We start from the raw sequence: 14,810 nt of genomic DNA on the forward strand, positions 1-14,810 counted from the left end.
TTCGAGAAAAATCGAGTTCCACTGGAATGGAGTAGTACATACGAGAACAATCGAAACCTTCTCTATGCACTTAACGATCTATGGATTATTCTAGAAATCTTTAGCTGTGGGTATAAAAGCCGGCGGCTGGGGCCTAGAGAGGGCAGTTATAAATAGACGAGTACAGTTGACGCGCTAAAATTCAAAATAAATTCTTAGTTATAAATCGTTTGTAAATAGTTCTTTAAGTCTTTATCGTTATTGTTTTTTTTTGTTAATTAGAGTTAAATAAATAGTGTTTAAATAAATTGTGACTTTCTATCCACACGGAACCGACGAAAAACGTAACATTAAAATTTAAAAAACTTTAAGAAGTAATTTTCTTCCTTTAAGAAGTATACATGCTTGGTTTTAATAAATACTAGTAATACTTGTGGTAACTATGTAACTACATTATTCTATGGTAATACTAACTGAACTAAGGATATTAAAAAGATAACTGTAATAACTAAGTAATGTAAGTAAATGTACATACAAACAAGAACTTGTAAAAAATACTCTAATACTGTATTGCCTCTCCCGGCTGCTATAACTGCCGATGCATGCATACTGTTCATACTGTTAATGAGACTGCAAATATATTGTGTTATGTTTTTCTATTCTTCTTCAAGGACCCAGCGAATATTCATAATTTCGGTCATCTTCATCAAGATCAATGACTTTTGCACAATCTTCGACACTAAGAACCATATTTACACTATATAACACAACAATGATCATCAAAGCCACCAAGTTATTATGAAGAATAACATTAAAAAGTAACGATATAATTGAAAAAATTGCGAAATGTTTGTGGCAAGTTCATTTTGCTCTTAAAAATTAACCAAGGCATGTGTGGACATGAGTCAAACAACAAAATATTCAGGAGACATGGTTCTGACTGAAAAGTAATGTTTAGGGAAATTTTCTCACGAAATTATTGCAGAGGGTATTTTAAAGATAGGGTAAAACCAATTCTTTGATTAACCCTGTATAATAAGTCAATTACTAAAGTTTATAATAAACTGGTGGCCGGCCGTAGCTCCAGCGTTAGTGTGTCGGTCTGGGGAGATATTACGAAGGTTTTTTAAGAGTTTTTTCCTCCGATTCTACGGATCTGATTTAAGTAACCAACATATTTATTAAAGTAAAGCACGTCGGCATTGCCTCTATACTCCCAATGCATGTGTGAGCAAAAGCGGAACATGCAGTCCTCGCCCGGTCAATAAAAGAGCTACCTACCTAGGGCAAACACCGGCTCCCCTGTTCACAGGGTTCGCTTAGGTGGTTGAGTACTTCGTCAGAAGAAGAACATACCATCTTATCATGTTATTTTATTTATTGTATATATTGTATATAGCACCTTTTTATTGTATTTAAGGAGACATTCTCAATAAATGCTTTGAAACTTGAAACTTGGTCTGCGGAGCGGAAGGTACTGGGTTCGATCCCCAGCCAGTACGGTCGCTTTATTTATTTAAATAAAAATATTTATTTATCTAAATAGAGCGACTAACGAGCCGCCACCTCAAGGAAGGCAATGGCAAAGCACCTTGAGTATATTTGCCTTGTACAGGGCGGGTCAAATTCGACGCTTTTAAATGGAAACACCCGTTTCTCTAGGAGATAGACGAAAACTAATATCGGTCTCTGGAGCTCAATTTTTGTCAAAAACATGATGGTGAAATCCGCACATCAATATCTGTTCCGTTTCGGAGTTACGGGGTGTTTTTCAAAAATGTGCATTTTTAACAAATCGCTGTAACTTTTTTGCTATGGAAAATTTTGTATTTCTATGAAAACATTTCCAAAGCACCTTTTTACGTAGAATTTAATGGTTTAAGTATAATTTTTTTTAAATTAATAATTTAAGAGTTATCAACAGAAAGAATGATTTTTTATTTGGGACACCCTCTATATTTTTAATTAACTGAAAAGAATTTAAAACTACCTTTCCAAAAATATAGCACACTTGATATTTTGTTATAATCCCCTTCGAAATACAGAATTTTTAAAAGTTCGCCACTTTTAACTAGTAGGCTTTGGACCCCTTATTGATGATATGCCCTTAATGGAACTCGAAAACATATTTTTCCAGCAAAACGACACACCGACTCTGAACGCTGAATTTTTGCAGCCAATTTCAAGAATAATTGGATAGCCAACCAAGATACCAGCCGTTGGCCGTCGAGGCCGCCTGACTTAGTGCCCATCGATCTTATTCCATGGATATATTTGCGGAAGAATAAAGGTTCATTATTCTTCCGTATAATCTAGACAAGAATTAAATATACTTAGCAGTTATAATCTTTCACCACCACTGAGTTTATGAATTCCGCGAGAAATGTTCAAAAACTGCCCCGTCTGTCCATAACAGAAGACGGTCGATATTTCGAACACCTGTAGCAAAATCTCATGTTTTGGTTTGCTATTTATTTTTATTGTATTAGATTTAGTTTAAATGTGTTGATGTTGGTTAAATATATTTTAAATTATTATAAAATTCTGCATCTCTCATAGCAAATATTATTTTCGTTTTAATTGATGCTCACAGCTGAATTTTTGCATTACAGCCGGTGCCGTTCAAAGCCTACTTATGTAAAGCGAGCGAATTTTTATATACGCTATATCTCGAAGAGGAATCGAGCAAAATATCAAGTGTGTTATATTTTTGAAAAGGTGATTTTAAATTCTTTTCAATAAATTAAAAATATACAGGGTGTCCCATATAAAAAATTAAATTTTCTGTTGATAATTCTTAAATTATTAATTTAAACAAAAATTATACTTAAACCATTAAATTCTACGTAAAAAGGTGTACCCCGTAACTCCGAAACGGTAACAAATATCGATATGCGGTTTTCACCATCATGTTTTTGACAAAAATTGAGCTCCAGACACCGATATTAGATTTTTTCTATATCCTATAGAAAAGGGTGTTTCCATTTAAAAGCGTCGAATTTGACCCACCCTGTACAGCCTCTCAAATAGTGCCGTTCGGATTCGGTAATAAACTGTAGGTCCCGTGTACTTGTGAAACACAGATGACACACATTACAAGTACATGCGAGAGGTAGCCGACGCTCTATATAGAGTATGGCACTGTAAGGAGAAGATAATAAACTGAGTTTACGAATTAAAGTTGATATACCTATTTATAAATAGTTTAAGAAAGTAAGACTAATAATAAGAAAATATATCATTTTAGTGTATGTACTTACATTATAAATTTTCTTATTTCACTTTGGACTATAGTTTATAAAGTATCAGCATCTTTTTGAAAAAAGTATGTGGGGTATCATACAGGGTCCGGCAATAGTGCGTCGGGCATCTGTAGCTCCTAGAATAAACAAGTCGAGAATTTTGTTTAAGTGCATACCTGAAGTATGTACCAGGATGTATTTCAGGAAAATATTTTAACTTCTATAGAGTGACTCAAAAAAGTGTGAGTGGACCTGGATGATTTTTTTTAAATGGAACACCCTGTATATTATTACATTTTTAGCTTCCTTTCCGATCACTTTACATAACCCTAAGATATGAATAAATAAATTTTGATAGTTTCAGAGATATTAAAAAATAAATAAAAAATATAGTTTTTTCAGCCCTTCTTAAAAAAATTACTAAAAATACAAGAACTTTTCTTCAAACAAAACTATATTAGGTATTTACTTTAGATGGTCTGTACTTACTTTGCTATAAATATGAAAATCGTAAATTATACGGGATGTTCAAAATTCTACGCCAAACTTTCTAAAATATAAAATAATTTTTCTTCGTTTTTTTAAATGGAACACCATGTATATTATTTTTTCAATATACAGAGAATTAAAAAATGAACATTTTTTGTATTTAGAGTATTTCAAAATTTTTAACGTTTTCGCAGATATTTGCGGTTTTATATTTCATATGGCATTTTCCACAGTAAATTTTTATCAAAGGCACCCAATAATTTTTCTTTCGTATTGAAACCATTGAAAGCGCTATATGAAATAATCCTGCGTGTATCTGCGAAATCGTTAACAATTTTGAAATACTCTAAATACAAAAAATGTTCATTTTTAAACTCTCCATCTAATAAAAAAATAATATACATGGTGTTTGGCGTAGAATATTGAACATTCTGCATGAATTACGATTATTATTATTTATAGCAAAGTAAGAACAGACTATCTAAAGTAAATACCTAATATCGTTTTGATTTCAGAATAGTTCTTGTATTTTTAATAATTTTTTTAAAGAAGGGCTGAAAAATATATATTTTTGATTTATTTTTTAATATCTCTGAAACTATGGAAATATATTTATTCATATCTTAGGGTTATGTAATGTGATCTGAAAGGAAGCCAAAAATGCAGTAATATACAGGGTGTTCCATTTAAAAAAATTATCCAGGTCCGCTCACACTTTTTTGAGCCACCTTATAGAAGTTAAAATATTTTCCTGAAATACATCCTGGTACATACTTTAGGTTTGCACTAAAACAAAATTCTCAAGTTTTTTATTCTAGGAGCTACAGATGCCCGACGCACTATTGCCGGACTCTGTATATTAGCCTAGTGCAGTAGCAAATGCTTGTTTCTATCACCTGCGATAAAAGAGCTGCCGTTCGCAACAACTTGTAACAAATCTTCGTTTTCAAGAAAGTTTCCGATATAGCATTATTATTTTCTTTCTTAAAAAACTTTTAACAATCGATAATTAAACCAGAATCGCCTTCGGTAATAAAAACCATATTCATATCGAAGTGTGGGCTACAACCAACACAAACCTTTTTGGGAGAGACGCCTGGTATATCAACATACTTTACGTCACTTGTCATTAATATTCATACCTCTTATATAAATCTTAAAATCGCGCCTTCTGGTTACTACAGCAACAGTTGCTGAAAAACAATAGAGAGAAAATTGATGTCAATCTGAAAATAGAATTACAGAATTAAATCAGTCATCGTAATGCATATTTCATCATTGTCAGTTGGTTATCAGTGTCTGTTCGATAAGTAGCATGTTTTCTTTTGACGATATCATTTAAATAAAGTGCAGTTGAGGCTATGAAGATTGATGACCGCCTGATGTGATTTATTCAATTGAAACGATAAAGATGCATAAAATATTTTATGCATTTTCAACTTTTTCATTTATTGTAATTTTTACTAAATTTCTCTATGATTTATTTGAATTTACTGGCACTAGACAATAAAAATAAATTAATACCAAAGTTAATAATTATTATTAAATTAATTAATTACTAAATTACAGTTTCATCAGTCAAATCGCTGAAAATATTATTTGCTGCTTTTTTATTGGATTACTACTGTTGTTACTAGTTATTTTATTTTTTTCCGTCATCACTGCGGTGGGTAATAATCTGGATCGGATCAGTTCAAGAGTATTAGGCTGCCTTCTTAGCCATTTCGTCAGCTTTTTTGTTACCACAATATTGTAGTATTAATTCAGTCCAACGTGATCTTATTTGCAAGGGGTTGCAGCGCTTGATGGTATTCCATGTAGAACCAGTAATTCTTGTTTCTGCAGTAGGAATCGGTCCTGTCAATTCTTGTGACATGTCCAGCTCGCATATCAGCATTTTCGAGGTCTACCAACTGGGCATGTTGTTTCTGGTTTTTGTGTTTTGGTCCACTTGGTAATTCTATCTGGACCTATCCTTTCTACGTGGTCTCTCCAATAGCGGCGGCTTGCTCTAATCCAGTACACACTATTCTTGAATGTATACACACTATTGAATTCTTTTTTGTACTTATAACTTCCTTGGAAGTTATAAGTACAATAAAGAACAAATTTATTGATTCTTCTAGCTTCGTTTAGCCTTATAAAGAGATTTATTTATCACTATATATTGCTGCTACTACTTGACTCCAACCATGATATACAACTATGAAATTTGGACCTAACTCCAGATGGTTCAAAGGTTTATGAAACGATGTATACCTAGATTAACAAAAAAATACAGAAGAGGATGGAGAGTGTGGAATGAGTGGGATGTGGGTTAATCACCGCGGCCTTGAAGATCTGTTGTGTCCCTCGTTATTGAGTTATAACTCATCATACAGTCCCAGGGCTTTTACAAAAGCTAGTATCTGGGCCGGTTTTACAGAGGGTAGTTCTCCATCTCCACTATCAGTGGTATCCAAGTTTATGGCACAAATGGTTGTCGTCTCGGCTCATTCAGTGATGAGATGTTCTGATGTTTTCCCATTTTCCTCACAGAATCTGCATTTCCCGTTTTTTCTTAGCTTCAAGCGACTGTGCTGTTCATTGAGTAGATAGTGTCCTGTTAAAAACCCCGTGACAATTCGAAAATTATTCTTACTTAAATCAAGAAAAATCTTTTTTGCAGGATTCCCATTCCAGGTTACGGATGGAGTCCTCCAAGTTCTTCAGTTCCGCTTTTAGTTGGTTTCAACTTGGAAAGCAGAACGGTGTTCTGGTCCAGTTAGTGGATTGTTCGCTTCTTTTCTAGCTACATCATTTGCTTTCTCATTACCTTCTATCCCTTGGTGAGTTGGCACCCAGTGGGAGTGGGAGAACTTTGTTTTCTTTGCCTAATTTGTTCAGCTCCTCTATGCATTCTTTGGCCAACTTCGAATTGATTAATACTGAGTTAATTGCTTTTAATGCTGCTTGACTATCAGATAAGATGGCTATTTCTTGTTTCCGATTGTTCCTATCTAACATAAGTTGTACGCATCTTTCGATAGCGAGATTTGTGCATGTAGGATGCTAAGGTAGGTGCCCATTGGTTCGGAGTATTTACCTCTCGTCCCAAATACTCCAATCCCTGTTCCTGCATTGGTTTTGGAAGCATCAGAAGCAACAGAAAATAATAGATGGTAACAAATAACAAATGAAGGTAACAAATGTGAACTACAGAATAACATTCAAATAGTATTGGACAATAAAAACTGAGGAAATATGTATTTTCAAAATTGCAATTGGTATCTAAGATATGAGAGGCGTAAAAATACCAGGAAGATGCCGCAATCAAATATTTACGATCTATATGACGTTGGAGAACAGGCCGGAAATAGATGTCATCGAGCAGTATAACAAGAACAAGAGGGCATCACTGTATTTATGTGTGGTGTAAAGCTCTATATCATGATGATGGTATTGTTGGTAGTTTAGTCCAAATTTGACAGCTATCGTCATCGTCCTCCGAACCAGCGTCGCGTCCCACGTGACCAGACTGCCCACCGATGACGCGCCTGTCCCATATGTGGTCAAGTCTTGCCGTTGTCGCCCCAAACACAACCACCGATAATGATGGCCATACCGTTTTATTTCTCTCGCTCCGACTATCGGTTCGAGCTATTCTCCGGCTTTAGTTAGTTGCCCGCCGATACTCGAACAGCGTCGTGGTAGAAGTGCGCGACCGCCGACGCCAAATTTGAAATTCCGCGTTGGTTTTTACCTTTCGTGCCATATAATTGACCGTTTTCCTCTTCTCTACGCGTCTTCGTCGCGGTTTTCTTGTTATCTATTGTAAGTGAAAGAGAGTTAGCGTTCTAACGGGAATTGCCGGCGATTGTCGGCTGTCAGTGAGCGGGAATTATCAGCAACGGGTTTGCGTGTTTACAGTCGCGGCCGGCCGTTGTTTTGTCCGGCCCGAGGGGTGTTCTTGGTGGCTGATGCTTTTTTTTGGTCTTGTTCTTTGATTTACAGCTACAGGCAAACTGATTGAGATTTATTGCTTATCGAAGTGCATGTACCGGATGAAGTTTTACTTGATATCACTTATAAAAAAAACAACAAAACGTCCAGTATATAGAAGGCTCCCCAAACAAAATCAAAAAAATTTCTCGCGGAATGCAGCTCTCCTTTTTTCCGACTACAGAATAACTCAGGTCAGTTACATGAAAACGTGTTCCTGCTTTACATTCTAAACACTTTTCTTGTGTAGGTATGAACTGAACCTAGTAGATACTGTACTTTAGACATCAATACCGTACCGAGAATAAACGAAAATAAGTAAAAATGAACCAACAAACCAAACCAAAATAAAACAAACCTAACCAAAGGAATCAAAACACGCCGAAAGCTAAAACCTGTCTGTTTACGAATTCCAATTGCCGAATACTTTTCAAATATTGCTATATTTTACAATATTTTATCAATAAATGAAATGGTACACTTCCCCAAGATGTTTTTTGCGTGTATATGTTTTGAAAAAATTCTAGAATGAAAAACAGAAACGTGTTTCTATGTAACTAGTTTCAGCTATTATAAAGTTGAAAAATTGAAAATGATGTATTTCCGCAGAAAAAAAAATTGAAATACTATTCAACAAGGGTTCCAAATACTCAATAAACAAATATTTCTTACTGTTTCAAATAAACGAAACTTGAGCCCATGTAACTTGTAAGAAAACCTACTACACCAAATAAGTCCTTGTTAATACATAACAATTATATGATCAATTCTTTAAAACTACTTCAAAAATATTTATGATAATAAAAAGTTAAAATTTAATATTTATGATCAAATGTATTTAATAGTTCACGTCATGTATTTGGTTACTATTATTATACCTGGTGTAATTTAATCTCTAGCATGAAGAGCAAATTAACACGTTGATATTTGTTTTATGTCTATTTAAAGCAAACTAAGTGTCATAGATCATATTGTCATACATATTGATAAGTGATGACAATAAAGACACTATTTCTCGACTATGTTACATTATTTCTGATTTAGTATGTTATTCATACGAATAATAATATATAATATGAATGTATAAATTGCAGTTTTTATTAAATATATTAATAAAGTACTTCTATATTTTAAAAATAAGCATTTATAAATAAATTTCCAGTTTTTTGAAACTTCAAATTTGTTTATTGTTAAAAACTAGAATTTATTTTTATCATATGGGAATTTATTCTGTATTACCACAATTTGATAAGCAGTAAACAATACACCATTATATTTATTTATAAAATATATAAAATAGTATGACACTATTACAGTCCATTAACATAGATTAATATAAAGTTATGATTAATAACATTTATTTTGTTTTGTAGGAATTTAATCTAGTATTTTCTTTTAAGTAAATTATTATTTATATAGAATGCAGAAGATTTTGCATTTTTGTATGGAATACTTCACGGTCTAAAATTATATATTTTTTAATATTTCTATTTAATCAATAGCGGCATTGGTGTAATTTTACCTTATACGTACATATTTTAATGTGAGGAGGAATAATTTCCTTATGCAAATTATCTCTCTGCTTTAATATGTTGAAAAGTTGATGAGTTTTTTTAACGAGTTCAGCTAATAGTGAAAAAATATAGAAGTCAATTAGCAATATTAATATTCTAGCCTTGAGAATATTATTTTTCCCCAAAAACAAACAAAATATTTGTGATAGGTATATTCCAAATTGCGTTTTAATCTCGGTTTTAATTTATTTTTTAGGTTTATGCGTCTTTCGTTTATTAATTTCTTATTTGCAATTGAACATCTTCTTACTTGTACAACACGTAAACAGTGATACTCATTCATAAAGAATTGACTAAACATATATTATGTTACAGTGAAAGTATTTATTTGATGGCACATTGGGGGTTATAATATACAGTGAAAAAAGAAAAGGATATATTATTGACTTCAATAGGGGCTTTCTAGGAATTCTTAGTGACAATTGATTTAAGATCGTGGAAAGATACATTGACCATATGTATTGCTTTATTTTGACCCATTTCAGCATTTCAAATAGTATATCTAAAAATATTATTGAACGAAAGGTCATACCGTTGATATGTTGAATAGAGAACCATTACGGCTTTAATTCTTTTTATCAATAAAACTTTTTTAATTAAAAATAGCACCTCTGTATGCTAATATTTTCATCTCTAATGACAACAATAATTAATGAAGCATCCTCAACTTTTCAACATCCGTGAGATGTGCATTCTGAAACCTTTCACATATGTTTTAAATAGTTTTTTGTCGTTTGTAATAAATTACTATCGACACATAAATAACTTTTGACATTTACGATTAAAGAACTGTAGAAAAATGTAGGTTACACTGTTTTTCATTACTAGACCAAAGATCCAGTGTTTACGTAACGGGTTTTTGGTGGTTATTGTTCCATTATTGTATAGCACAATGGCCAAAAACTTGAATGAAAATCGAATATAGCGATGTTGCCGAGTTTTTTCAGCAGAAAGTTAAATTCGTGTATTTTCAGAAAATTGTTATTTATATTATTTTCAATTTGTCACGGACATTACATAAAACACTTAATTATTCACTCAGTAGAGAGGAATATGGAATACCATTTTGGCTTAACAAAAACACAAAATGGTATTCCATATAATACCATTTTGTGTTTTTGTGTTATAGAAAAAAGGTATTGAAAATCAAAAACTTTTATTCTTAGTTTTTATCAGTCATACAGTTGAACATAATAACTGTTTTTATTGTTATTATTAACGTTACATAACTGTTTTTATTATTATTATTAACGTTACATAATTAAAGTATAAAATTTTCTCAAAAACAAAATCAACATAAAGGCTAATTATGAAAGAGGTACCCAAATAACCCAAATATGGACTACTCTCAGGGCTACTACAAAACTATAAATAATAATTTATTTTTATAAAACACTACAGGAACTTTGGTCAAATTTAAAATGTAACTTAAGTTACTTGTGCAAAGATTACGAAATCACGTGTCGAACTCTGCACCTGCGCAATCACCATGTATTCAGAGCCCGCACATGAAGCATTTGATCCATATCTCTCCTTGAGTATCTTTAGAAAATAGAACGTTACAGAACATATACTCTGCATTTTCTGAGTCAGGGTTCCTGTTCTATTACGGCATAAGTTTTACTGGTTGTGTCCAAATATATTTCTTTTTCATGGTCTGAATCTAATGGCCTTTTCCTATTCTATATTTAGGCCAGAGGCTGTCCATATTCGGAAATTTCAAACTAATCAAAACGTTTATCTGATATTTTACTAAACATATTCAGAGAGAAGTTCCGTAAAGTAAAGGTTAAGTAAGTCGAGTATTAGATATGATTAGCTCTACGAAAAAAAAACCTAAATGCTTAACTTTCTCTAAAGAGCCAGTAAAATGCAAACTGGTAGTAGAAAACAATTATTATTGAGCAAGTATCACAGTTTAGATACATAGGAATAGATAATGTCGTACGACCATGATCCAGAGAATGATCTGAGAAGCCAAATAAACAGAGCAACGGCCATGTCAGGATGTCTGATGCAAGTAGTGTGAACAAACCGCTTCATGCGAACAGACAGCAAAATTAAAATTTATAAGATATGCATCAGACCAATAATGACATATGGCATAGAAATCCGAGAGGAAACAAACAAAACCAAAAGCATGTTAAGAGTCGCCGAAATGAAGAACCTAAGAACCATAATAGGAAAGACTATAATAGAAGAGACAGAATTAGAAACACAAATATCAGACGACAATGTGGAACACAGGACGTAGTGAGATGGGGTAGGCAAAGAAAAAGTCAATGGTTCGTACATGTAAAACGCATGGAAGAAAACTGGATACCACCCATAGCTCTTGAAGGGCAACCCATGGGTGAGAGACAGCCGGGAAGACCTCCAAAAAGATGGAAAGACAGTTGGCAGTCGATCTCCCAAGAACTCCTACAGACGAAACCTTAAAACTAACAGATCGACTAGATCTGAAATATAAGTAGAAGAAGAAGAATACATTCAGATACAGAAAGATCTCTGAAACATTCAAACAAACATGTAATCAGTGCACAATGTCGTAATATATAATATTATTTGCAATTACATACAAGAAGTACTTTCTGATCCAAACTTTTCTCATATCCTATGACTGATAAAACAAAACCTACTCATGAGTATAATGATGGAAAAGAGATCACTGTCTTTTGCGATTATGCATATTCGTCTTCGAGAAATATTCCATTTTAGGGATACTATTCCATATTTGGTTGCTTTCCTCTGCCATATTAGAAAAAGAATTTAAAATAAAGACTCAGTATTATTTTATTATGAATTCGCGTATTTGATGATTGAGAAAGAGATAAATCTAAACTTGTAAGGAAAATAATTCCGTGTGATTGAAAAAAGGGCATCCAGTTGGCTTGGAAATAACGATTGATGACATTAATAACTATAACTTTACTTAAAAAATGACAATATTATTGTACTTTCCTTGGCAAAACCAGAATTGGCAACGCCGACATATAGTGACTATACAGAAAAGAAATTTATATTCAAGAATGAAGCTAATGTTTTTGTATAGCGATCAAACTATTCATCTCAGATGAATTTGTAGAATAAATAACCGTAACTAATGGATGAAAAAAAACTGCGATAGAGGTCAGCTGCGAGACGGAAATACTTACATTGTGATAATTTTAAGTAAGGGAACAACAGAAAATAAAACAAATTGAAGGCTTAGCTAAATACAAAATGACATTTTATTGTTTTGAGAAATCAGGTAAAAAGAAAGGTATAAAAAATAAAAATTACCATCGATTTCAGTCTTGATTATACATACAAGATAAAGTTATCTTCACAGTATTTCTTAGAAATCTGTTTTCTTGTAATAAAATATAGTTATGCTTTATTCATACTCCTGGCTATTTGTCTTCTATAATTTATTGCAATCTCTTAAGCACGAATGCATTTGTATTTGTCAAAATATGCATAAATTTGTTTCAAATTATTGTAAATTGGAAAACATAGAATGCTTGGTTAAAATATCGTGTGAATCAATAAAAACCACAATATAATAATATAGTAGTGTGTGGAAAAACAGTAAATATAGAAGTAACATTTTAATTCCTGCTGTACTATGTAAAAATGCATTTTATGTAGAGGGTGTCCCAATATTCTGTGGACATAGGACTATTACATATTTTTGGAATAAAAATAAGTTCATTGGAAACAATTTACCTCTAAACAATAGTGCTTCGTTTGTCCGTTAGAGGGCATCAAACTTTAAAAAAATCACAAACACATTTTTTAGTATATTTTAAGAACGGTTATCCGATTTAATTGAGATTTTGGAAGTCTATGTTCTGCTAAGTGCTTTAACATTTCGAGGGCTAAGAACCATAGAGTTCCAAGTGACATTTTTTTCAAAATTAACTTTTTGTAGGAATCTGTTCTATAGATAATTATCTTTAATTTCCTGCAAAAAATTCTTTAATAGGTTGGCGAATTATTGTTATTATTAAAATTACAATCATTTTTTTTACACAAGATTTCTTTTTTTAATAGAACCATAGAGTTTCAGTACAGCGCTTACGGTGCCACAAGATTCCAAGTACAGTAACAGCGTTTTCCAAAAAAACTAAAAAATACGTAATTCGAATTTTTTACAGCAGCTTTTTGGGTATTTTTTAGTGATTGATAACTCAAGCGAAAATTCGCTCGAGTACTCCATTATTGAAATAACCGACATCGCTCGATTATGAACGAGCGATGCAAGTAACGAGTTACGAGTGTCGAACGCAAGCGATCCTAGAATGAAATAAATTGAAATCCGATTTTAATGTGACATACTGGATAAAAAGCCGAGCGAAGTTTCTACATACATCGCAGGTAGCAAATTTATACGACGTTATCCGTTGCGTATCTGAGGGACAAAATTTTACAACCTGCGACAATGCTTTGAAATCAACTAAATCAAGCGATCAAGCGAATCGCTTGTCGCTTGCTATATACTTGCCATTCATCACCGAAAGAATATGTGCCCTGCGCACGCAACTTACTACTTGGCGCTTGGCATTAACGAGTACTTACAACAATAAGCGACGGACGAAAAACCGTATTTTTAAATACGAGCGATATTTCGCTCGAGCAATCGCTCGGTTATTGCAATCGCTTGAAACTCGAGTACTCGATTATTGAAATTAATCGGTTTTTTCCATCACTATTTTTTTAAAGACAAATCCCTATACAACGTTCCCAAATATATTTCATTTTGATTTCTGTTATCATAATGAATTTATCGAGTATCAAACTTTAAAATTCTAATTTCTCAGCCCTCGATTTGACTTTCACAAAAATTATGGAAAGTTATGGGAATAACATCGGAATAACAGTTCTTGGAATATCTTAAAAAATGTTTTTATTTTTTTAAAGTTTGATGCCCTCTAACGGACAAACGAAGACTTTTGTATAGAGGTAAATTGTGTATCCAATGAACTTATTATATTTCAAAAACTACATAGTAGTTCTATGTCCACGGAATATTGGGATACCCTGTATTATTTATAGTTTCTGATTTTTAATTTTTTGTTTTAGACCTGTTAAGTCTAGGTCTAATGTGACGTCTTTTTTTATTAGATTACACAGTGCTTTTAATATTATTTAAGTAGTTTTTAAAAATCGACTTTTTTCTGTAATCTATATATCTATCTCCTGGTAATATTGTATCATGTCCACTTTTAAAATCCACTTCTGAGAATCAGTGAACAAGGTTTGACGGTAGACCGTTTCCAAATCCATTCTGGTTTTTATTGCTAATGATAATTCATGACGTAATGTTGCAGTCATCCGCGTCGATCAAGGTGCGAAATTGTTTACATTTTTTATTAAAAAATCAATAACGACTGTAACATCTGTTCGACAATATACAGGTATTTGCATTAAAACGTGTAAGTGCTTAGGTATGATTCGTTAAACCATTTTATCTCTTTGTTTGAATATTATTATATAGCTCAATTTTATTGATGTATACATATAGTTTATGTATCTACATTTATACAGAGTGTACGAATTTTGT

The 14,810-nt window shown here is 32.6% G+C and overlaps 1 long non-coding RNA gene across 2 annotated transcripts in view; it reads left to right on the forward strand.

The window, feature by feature from the left end:
• The window catches only part of LOC115874209, a 59,941-nt gene that overhangs the window by 33,468 nt on the left and 11,663 nt on the right, over positions 1–14,810 (forward strand). Inside the window, exon 1 of one of the 2 annotated variants that reach the window (XR_004048795.1) lies at positions 7,377–7,523. The exons of the other annotated variant lie outside the window; for it this stretch is intronic. This is a non-coding gene — a long non-coding RNA (uncharacterized LOC115874209). Of the gene's footprint in view, positions 1–7,376; positions 7,524–14,810 lie in introns of those variants that run through there. 2 annotated transcript variants of the gene reach the window in all.

This window comes from Sitophilus oryzae, unplaced genomic scaffold (assembly GCF_002938485.1).
Source record: "Sitophilus oryzae breed Bouriz unplaced genomic scaffold, Soryzae_2.0 scaffold_1242_pilon_pilon, whole genome shotgun sequence".
NCBI classification, from domain to species: Eukaryota; Metazoa; Arthropoda; class Insecta; order Coleoptera; family Curculionidae; genus Sitophilus; species Sitophilus oryzae.